Source organism: Olea europaea, chromosome 18, assembly GCF_002742605.1.
Source record: "Olea europaea var. sylvestris chromosome 18, O_europaea_v1, whole genome shotgun sequence".
In the NCBI taxonomy this organism is placed as follows: Eukaryota; Viridiplantae; Streptophyta; class Magnoliopsida; order Lamiales; family Oleaceae; genus Olea; species Olea europaea.
The window spans coordinates 22,336,243-22,347,000 of record NC_036254.1 but is presented as its reverse complement, the minus strand read 5'-3'; positions in this window follow the sequence as shown (position 1 = coordinate 22,347,000).

Genomic DNA, 10,758 nt, shown 5'->3' with positions numbered 1-10,758 from the left:
GTGGCGAAAGTTCTTAGGCCGAGGGACGGATTATATATTTCAGTCAGATGATACATTTTTTGTGAATTTTTCAGCACGTTTGATGTGATGAGATTATAGCATGGTTATCAACTGATGTTCATATTATGATTTTGAGATGAAATTTTACGACCTTATGTGAATATTTCACTTTTGGTTATAATTACATGCTATTATTTTGTGAATTATTAAATGATATGAACTCGATTTTTGATAGAAATGTAAAATTGAAAAAGTATAATTATTTTCGAACTACTCCACTTACTGAATTATCAATTCATATATTTTCCCACGATTTTTCCTACAGGTGGAAATTAATCCTTTTTAGTTGGAAGAGCCTAATGATTTCGGAATAAGAGCCACACGATATGTTGAGTATTATAACTCATATTGATGAAGCACAAAGTAAATATTTTGGGCCCATTACATTATATTTTATATAAGCATTTGATTTGTTTGCATTTTTTTGAAATAACTCATAGTCAGCCTTGGCGATAGATTTGACATCTAGTCAGCATCTATCATCGGTGCACTTCATGTTTCGGGTCCATTAGGGTAATTCGGGACGGGTCATGTCACCTAAAGGGTGCATTGCCGTGCTCACTATCACTCATTGTGTCGTGCAATGTGATGCTCATGTCTACAGATGCAGAATCGAAAAGAGGGTTAGAAAGTAATTCAAACTCTAGTCGAGGGCCTTCGCACGTCTCGATACCTGTTCATAAAGCACAAAAATGCAAAAATATGAGAAATAAAAAAATACAACTAAAAATAAACAACAAACTAAAAAGATAAAAGAGGAACGAGGTCACCCTTTTACTAAAAAATCCTTTAATTATTTGTACCATCTCCTCGACAACGACGCCAAAATTTGATTACACCCAAAGTATAACGTAGTGGTTGTAGTATAGTTTTGGGGTGTTGTATCCACAGTGAAATGGAAAATTACTTAAAAGTTCAAAAGCTAGGGTTTCGTGAAGTGTATGAAAATAATTTATCAATTAGAATGAAATTTAAATATCGATGTGTGAAGTAGTAAAGTGCCGAAATTCCCTCGATTGGTTCAAATCAATCAATGTCAATTACACATTCATATACTCAATTAAAGATTCTTGTCATCAAACTTTAATTGAAAAATATAACATTAAAACTCAATTTAATTCTATAGTAATTCTAAAATATGGATTTCCTATAACATATACCCACTTTAATATATTGAAATCAGATTCTAAATCCACTTTATACATCAAACATAAAATTGAAGAGAATCACACCAATAAGATAGTTGAAATTGAATTTCAACAAATAGTTTAATTTCATCTATGGATTATTTGCAACTTGGTCCCTGAACTTTCACTTTCTTCCACTTTGCCCCTTTTTACTCATTTCTTCCAAATTTCAACATTTTCCATCAAATTGCGACCTAGATCAAAACGTAATAGTAATGAGTGCATTTTGACATCAGATAATCATATAAATTAAATAATTAAGAGGGAAAAATATCATATTTTACACTTATCAAATATCATAAAATTTACAATCTATAAATAAGTAGGCCAAGAATTGGGTAAAAAACTATCTGTGCCTTTTAATTCAAGGACTTAGAAGTTGACTAAAGTCAAATTTTTATCTTTCTAATTTTTTTTTATTAATTTCGGATCGGATATCCAATAACATAGTAAATCGAATATGGATTTAACAATCAAATATCTGTTGAATTATCGGATTAGATAATTATTTTTAACGAATCGGATCAAATTTGGGCAGATCCGATCCATATTCGATTCATTTACAGCCCTTCTTATGAGTAACTCTTTCCCCATTAGATGCCTCACTTCTTGTTAGATCGATAGGACAAGCATAAGGTCCAGCAATCGAATGGTTGAATTTATGACTTCGTTTCAATCTCGAAGGAAGATGCTCATTCTCACTAGAATGAGGAAGAGGATCTTGCCCTAATTTAATTTTAAAATGAAGTAATAATTTATTAATGAAAATGAAAATAAGTAAGTTGCTTAATTACGGTGAGGAAAAGATATTTTCAAATTGAACGACAAGAGATATGAAAAAAATTAATGTATAAAAACATTTTTCGACAAAAAAGTTATTTTAACGTTATTTTAAGCTTAGTAAAAAATGCTCCTATTCATTGTTTACTATGTCTCTTCATCTTCTTCAAATACCAAAAATTGTTACTATGTTAGGTTGAGAATATTGGACGGAGATATATAAAATTATTGAGTTTCACCTGCAAAGAAAAATAAAATAGTAAGTTTATGCACATCTGCACATGAATACCTAATAACTTTATGTCATAATCAATATTGAGCTCAAAACACGTGTGTAATCAAGCTCTTTGCAGCAAATTCGATAACTCCAAAATAAAAATGTAACCTCATCAAAATAAGAAAATATTTTGTTATGGTGCAACTAATCATTTGCAGAGATCTGAAAGTTCCTTTGCAAACTATATTTTAATTTTAATCTTTATTTTTTATTTTAACCGAAATTTGATTTGATTTGATTTTATTTTACAATGATGTTGAAATTTGAAAAATTAATTAAATATGATGTGTGCGCCCATGTATGTAGCTGAGGAAGTAATTTTTGTTTGTTCTAAGTCTATTTTTTTTTTTTTTCGATTTTGTTGTTTGTATTGTAGTTGTTGGGAAAATTAGGTGGGGGAGACTAAAAATTGGTCGAATTCCTAAACAACATACAAGAGGCTTTTCCACTCTTTAACAGAAAAATTCAACCAAGGCAGTAACGAAAGTAATAGTAAAAACTCATTCTCAAATTGGCTCCACCAATTGAAAGCCTCGAATTTGAGGGCCGCACCAGGTCAATAATAGTAGCCCAGGCACAAACCACCACCTAACATAAATGGTCAACTTCTGAATGCCAATATTCCATTTATTATCAATTTAATTTAATTAAATTTTATTTGTACAGGGGCTTTAAAACATTATTACAAATTTTAGCATGTATCATGATTATATAACATAACAAATAATTAATATATAACCTCAGAAGAATAATATTAATAAATATCACATAACAACCACTTTGTTGTATGTATTGTTACGCTCCGATTATATACGCTTTGGATACCGAAGTGTCATCTCACCTCCGAGGCCGAGATCAAGTGGACCCCCCGCAGCACCATTTATTCCGACCTGAAAACGACCCTTCCGAAACTTCTCCAAAGTGATATAGCGATTCCTACTACTGATCTGCCGAAGCATCTCACCTCCGAGGTAGAGATCAAGTGGACCCCGGTTAGAAGATTCGCCTCCAATTTGGGATTTGTCCTACACCTAAAGCTTAAATTGATTTGATGTCTCCATGAGACTAGTTGATGTGACTTATCAACTTTATGTCAATTCAATTCAGAGGAAACCACTGTTACGCTCCGATTATATACGCCTCGGATACCGAAGTGTCATCTCACCTCCGAGGCCGAGATCAAGTGGACCCCCCGCAGCATCATTTATTTCGACCTGAAAACGACCCTTTCGAAGCTTCTCCGAAATGATATAGCGATTCCTACTACTGATCTGCCGAAGCATCTCACCTCCGAGGTCGAGATCAAGTGGACCTCGGTTAGAAGATCCGCCGCCAATTTGAGATTTGTCATACACCTAAGGCTTAAATTGATTTGACGTCTCCATGAGGCTAGTTGATGTGACTTATCAACTTTATGTCAATTCAACTCAGAGGAAACAAACTGTCCGCCCACTCTACAAACGCGGCTGATTGACGCTTATGAGCAGACGCTTCATACCGTTAGATGTATACACGCGTTCCACATCCAACGGTTCATACCACCTATAAATACCCAAGGTTTGGCAAGAGGCAAAGGTAATGAAAATCTTAATACACAGCACTCCATAACAAGTTTATATATTCTCCTCCCCCTTTATTGATTGATTTGCATACCCCCTGGGTACTATTCCGATCACCCAAACCTGACTTGACCGTCGGAGTGTATACGGTCGCCACCACCCCCGTTGGTTCCGGCCGTGTGCGCCTGACCATTTGCTGATTGTGCGCAGGGAGGAATATGTGGAGTAGCTTTCAGTTGGCCACGTGGAAGGACCAATTTTCGAGGTCAACAGATTGGCACCGTCTGTGGGAAGCATTCCCCATTCGAAGTTTTGCGTTCTCCATCGGAGAAGGTACTGGAAAACCGTCGACTAACCCTGAAAAGGGGGCATTCTTGAAAAAGAACAAAGTCGAGTTACAATCCAAGTTCTTACTACCCTTGAAAAAAGAGGCAGAATGAGCTACAGCCATCAAGACGAAAATCCCATGAGAGAGGCCTCTGAAGAAGAGGTACTCCATAACAATGTTACTCATCAGAGACCACATCACCGACGTCGCCGAGGTGGAAGAACAGTCGTACTCACTGAAGGAATGGCTCAGATAGCTGCGGGTATGAGAGACATAGCAGCTCAAAATATGGCGATGCAGGAACTCCTCCTGCAAGCCCAGGGACACCAGGGCTATCAAAGGCCCCAAAGATCTTATCCAGTGCAGGAAATCCCTTTATCTCACTCTCGGGGCCACGTGAGCCGTCACACAAAATGCTCCCTTGAAAGGGAGATGAACGCCGAAGCAACATCTTATGTGCAAGGGAGTCAGCCATTAGAGCCACGCTTGGGGGACAACTTCCCTCAAGAACACGACGACCAAAGGTCGTTAAGCGTCTTCGACCGGATAGGGGAGGATCTTAGCAATAGGGTCCGCCCGGCAAGAGGATCAGTTCGTCCGGATCGCGAACAAGAACATGTTCCCCCTCCTCCTCCTAGAAATAGGAGGGAGAGGAGAAACGTAGTCGATTGAGGGAGTCGAGGAGAAACACGTCCACCCCCAGGACATCCAAGATGATGAAGGGTCAGAGGGGCCCTGTCGATCTTATGAGATTGACGATGATGACGATAACCTCCCTTTCTCAAGGGAGATTCGAAGCTTCCCAATGCCGACTAACTTCATGCCCCCTAAGATCCCCAAGTATGAGGGAAAGGGGGATCCGGAGAAGCACCTCACAAAGTATATGACACAAATGAGCCTTAGGGGAGCCTCGCCTGCTCTAAAATGCAGAGCCTTCCATTTAACACTAGGCGGGGCCGTCGAGATATGGTACAGCAGGCTTCCCCCTCTAAGCATCAGAAGTTGGCCAGACTTGAAGGAAGCATTTTTGAACCAAAACCTCTCACGCAGGGAAGGAGAGGTGCCAATTCAACGCTTGCAAGACATGAGGCAGGCCCCTGGGGAGACGCTAAAAAGCTATCTCGCCAGGTTTATCGACGAAATTACTTACTGCGAACAGGTCACTGACAGGGAAGCCCTTTTGGCCCTGAAAGGTGGGCTCAACATGAACACTTTGTTCTGGAGGGACGTTCGTAGCAAGAATCCCTCCATATATGACGAGCTGGTGGAGATGATGAGAGTGGAAATTGTTAGTGAAGAAATGATCGATCATCGCAACCGTACCGCGCAAGGACTCCCTCCTCCTCATAGGCAGCTAGGTCGAGGCCCCGTAGTACATCTTGTTACTCAGCAATGGACCCAAGCGGGGCACACCATAGCTCCCACATCCGGACAGGCCCTAGCTTCCGCCACATTAAATGCAGTACCGGTGTTACCATATGATAATGCCCCTGCTGAAGCAGGACCATCTGGGAGAATTGATAACAATAAGAAGAAGAAAAGGAGGTCGAACAAACCATTGGCAGGAGCAAGGTTTTGTACATTCCATCAACTATATGGACATGACACTAGTGAGTGTCGTGATGCCAATCAGCGCCCTGATCAAAGCAACCCTCACACTTCCAATAGAAAAGAACGCTCTCGCAGGTCCACCTCCCTGAGGAGGGGAGGGAGAGGTCATCAGGAACAATCTCCTCGTAGAAGAGAATCGAGGAACCGAGGCCAATCCAGACAGGGAAACCAAACCCAATTTTCGGAGGCCAATCCAGACAGGGAAACGGATTAAAACACATGCTCATTGACAATGGCAGTTCCGAGAACATATTGTTCGGCTCTACTTTTGACAAAATACAAATTGAATATGGGTTGATCCCCATGACCGACCCACTGTTTGGATTTACTGGGGACAACATCATCCCACGAGGGCGGATTACCCTGCATGTCGAAATGGGTTCAGCACCTCTAGTAGCACAGCATTTCATGGAGTTTCTGGTGGTAGATCATAGGTCGACTTATTATGGAGTATTGGGCAGACCCGTTCTGAAAGATCTTTGGGCTATGGCGTCCATTCACTATTTGTGCATGAAATTTCCAACCGAACATGGGATTGCAACAGTTCGGGGCGATCAGATGGGCTCCAGGGCATGCTACCTAAACTCGCTGCGCAAATTCGAGCCCCGAACTATTAATGTGATCCTAGCTGAGGTACTCACTGAAATCGGTACGGACGTGGAAATGCTCGACGCCCCTGAGTAAGTGCATACCTCTGAACAAGAGGGAGACGTCGACATGGAAGAGGCCCCTGAACAAGGACACCTTATTGATGAGTTAGACCCCCGAATAATTGATTATGAACCAAATGCAACCCCCATGGAAGAATTGGAAACTTTCCCCGTCAACCCGGAAGACCCCAATCAAGTCTTGCGTATAGGGAAGTCATTATCACCTGAAGCAAAAACTGAGATGATACGTTTCCTGAAAGGGAACCTGGATGTCTTCGTATGGAAACATGAAGATATGGTGGGAATAGATCCTAGGATCAGTTGCCATCACCTTAACATCAACCCCTCCTATGCTCCCCAAGACGGAAGAGGTGTGCCCTAAACCCGGAGCGGTACGAGGCACTGAAAGACGAAGTAAGCAAACTTAGCCGCAGTGGTTTCATCAGAGAGGCCATATATCCGAGGTGGATATCCAACCCGGTTCTGGTGAAAAAGTCCAGCGGAAAGTGGAGAGTATGCGTGGACTTCACAAACCTAAATAAGGCGTGCCCCAAAGATAGCTTTCACTTCCGAGAATTGATCAACTTGTGGACTCTACTACTGGGCATGAACTACTGAGTTTCATGGATGCATACTCAGGGTACAACCAGATACCCATGTTCCGACCTGACGAGGAAGCTACATCATTCATTATGGACAGGGGCCTGTATTGCTACAAAGTTATGCCCTTCGGATTGAAAAATGCCGGGGCCACATACCAGAGGTCAGTCAACATGATATTTGCCGAACCCATTGGCAAAACCATGGAGGTCTACGTAGACGACATGTTGGTCAAAAGCCTCTAGGCAACCGAACACGTGAGTCACATCGACCAAACCTTCCAGATACTCAGAAAGTATAATATGAAATTGAATCCCCTCAAGTGCACTTTTGGAGTGGCATCAGGCCAGTTCTTGGGATATGTTGTAAATCAGAGAGGAATTGAGGCAAATCCGGTAAAGGTAACGGCCTTACTAGAAATGAGGTCACCTCAAAAACCGAAGGAGGTTCAAAATCTCAATGGTCGGATAGCCGCACTCAGTCGCTTCATCTCCAGAGCCACTGATAAAAGCTTGCCTTTCTTCAGTGTATTGAAGCAAGGAAATAAATTCCAATGGACTTCAGAGTGCAAAGAAGCCTTCGAAGCTCTGAAGAAGCACCTCGAGGAAGCACCCCTCTTGTCGAAACCTCAACCGGATGAATCTCTATTGCTGTATCTAGCAGTCGGACGTGGCAATCAGCGCAGTCCTAATCAGGGAAGAAAATGAACGTCAATTGCCAGTGTACTACATCAGCAAAGTGCTTCTCCCAGCTGAAACATGCTACCCAGACATGGAAAAATTGGCACTCACACTTATCACAGCCTCAAGAAAGCTGAGGCCATATTTCCAAGCCCACTCAATACAAGTTCTCACCAATTTCCCTTTAAAGCAGGTAATGCAGAAAATTGACGCGTCAGGACGCCTGCTGAAATGGGCCATCGAGCTCAGCGAGTTCGATCTAACATTCCGACCTAGACACGCCATCAAGGGCCAGGCCCTTGCTGATTTTATGGTTGAGTTTACCAAAGCCCCAGAAATGGAGGCTATAATGGAACCAGCCGAGCCCCCCACATGGAAATTATTCGTAGATGGGTCCTCAGGAGTGGCTGGCGCAAGGGCAGGGATCGTGTTGGAGAGCCCGGAAGGCCATATGCTAAATTGTGCGGTAAGGTTCGGTTTCAAAGTCTCGAACAACGCAGCCAAATACGAGGCCCTTCTGGCAGGTCTAAGGCTCGCTAAGAAAATGCGGGTCAGGAAGCTCCTAGCAAGTAGTGACTCTCAGCTCATAGTAAATCAGGTAAATGAGAATTTCGCAGCCAAAGATGGTAACATGCTTGCGTACTTGAAGTTGGTTCTGAACATAATTCCCCATTTTGAAAGGTTCGAACTTACTCAAGTCCGTCGTCTAGAAAATGCACATACAGATGCCCTCTCAAAATTAGCCAGCAGCATGGACTCAGAGTTGCTAAACATCATCCCCATTGAGCACTTATCAAAGCCTTCCACCTCCGAGGGTGAAGAGGTACTGTGGATAGAAGGCACCCCATTATGGATGCAGCCCATAATTGCGTACCTGAAGGAACAAACAATACCTACTTCCAGAGGCGAAGCGAGGAAATTAAGGAGAAGGGCTGCACACTTCGTCCTGCAAGAAGACACCCTTTACAAGAGAGGCTTCGCTTCACCCCTTCTTCGATGTGTAGGCGGCGAAGAGGCCACATACATATTCAGAGAAATACATGAAGGAATCTGTGGAAATCACTCCAGAGGAACGGCTCTGGCACACAAGGTTCTCCGTCAAGGCTACTTCTGGCCGACCCTGAAAAGGGATGCTTGCCAATTTGTCCAGAAATGTGACAAGTGCCAGCGCTTCTCGAACGTACAAAGACAGCCTGCTCAGAGCCTCTCTGTAGTAACCAGCCCTTGGCCATTCGTCAAGTGGGGCATCGACTTCATTGGTCCACTCCCAAAAGGGAGAGGAAGCGCAACTTTCGCTATTGTCACCATTGACTACTTCACTAAGTGGGTCGAGGCAGAACCCCTTACCCGAATTACCGAGGCTAATACTACCAAGTTCGTTTGGAAAAACATCATTTGTAGATTCGGCATCCCCCACTCCTTAGTCTCTGATAACGGGCGACAATTCGACAATAGGAAGATGCGAGACTTATGCGACAAATTGGGCATAAAGAAGGACTTCTCGACACCTCATCACCCCCAGGCGAATGGGCAAGTTGAAGCAGTGAACAAGACTATCAAGCACACCCTGAAAAGGAAACTGGATACCTCAAAAGGGGCCTGGGTTGACGAACTCCCCCACGTCCTCTAGGCTATCAGGACGACTTGCCGGACTGTAACCGATGAAACCCCATTTTCCATGACATACGGAGCCGAGGCAATGAGTTCGGTCGAAATTGGGGTCCCATCACATCGATGGATACATTTTAATGAGATCAGCAATGACGAGGCCCGAATAAGCGAACTACACCTCCTTGAGGAAAAGAGAGATACCTCCCAAGTGACCCTGGTAAAATATCATCGAAAGATGACCCGCTTTTACAACTCCAAGGTTAGAAACAGAACTCTCCGCTTGGGCGACCTCGTCCTCAGAAGAGTTTTCCAATTTTCAAAACCAACCGGGTCAGGAGTTTTTGGCCCGAACTGGGAAGGCCCTTACCGCATCCGATGGGAATCCCGACCTGGTACCTTCGAAATCGAAGATATGTCAGGAAGGGCGCTGCCTCATAAGTGGAAGATCGAACTCCTGAGGAAGTACTACCAGTGATGAGACTGTGTTCCGATCTGATCTTAATATGTTATAGGGAATCGATTGTCCCGATCTGATCTCAGTTGTAAAATTCCCTAAGTGATGGAATCGCCTTTGTAAAGGGTGGTGTAATTTACCTTAGTAATGAATTTCCAGTTCCCAGCCACATCAGTTAGTGAATAGTTTCCTCAGTACTTCAGAAGGTTCATTTAAGCGATCCGATCATCAATTATTAGCTGATTAATATCAAGCGGCTCTTCATGTTTGCCTAATTGGTCTGATCTCAGATTATTAATAAGTTGGCATTAAGAATCGCTTCATACTCGCTTAAGTGTTTAAACTTATGTTAACTTAAGCGGTCCGGTCCACAGTTATTAACTGGTCATTGTCGCGAGGCAATTAGTCTAACGTTTGTTGTTCATACAAGTATAAACAAAGAAAATACAAAGAAGCAGAAGCTCAAATACTTAACAAAAATTTTTCATTTCATTTCATAAATTTAAGTACAGTGGGGGCCGAAACCATTACAAGATAACCCTAGTCTGTTGGAGGGACTTTAGCACTGGCCGCCTCCTAGGCCTCCGGAGCCTCCTCGACAACCTTATCAGGCCGACCTCCAGTTGGCCCCCCAAACTCTGCCTCCAATGGAGAGATGTTCAGAGTGGGATGCACCTCCTTCAGTCGACCCAGTAAGCTTTGGGCACTCCATGAGGCCCAAAAGTTGGCGAAGTCTTCGTACAAGGGATGGTCTTCGAAGTGGTCAATAAAGTTCTGGACTGCCACCTCCCCCGCAGACTTCAATTCCTCTTTCAAAGAGGCAATCTCCTCTGACTGGGCCTCTGTCTGCTACCTCAGCTCTGCCTTTTCTCTGTTGGAGGCCTCCAGAGCATCGGTGGCGAGCTTGTGGTGCTCATTGGCGTGATCAAGTCATCGAGTCACAGCAGCCACTTAGCATTCC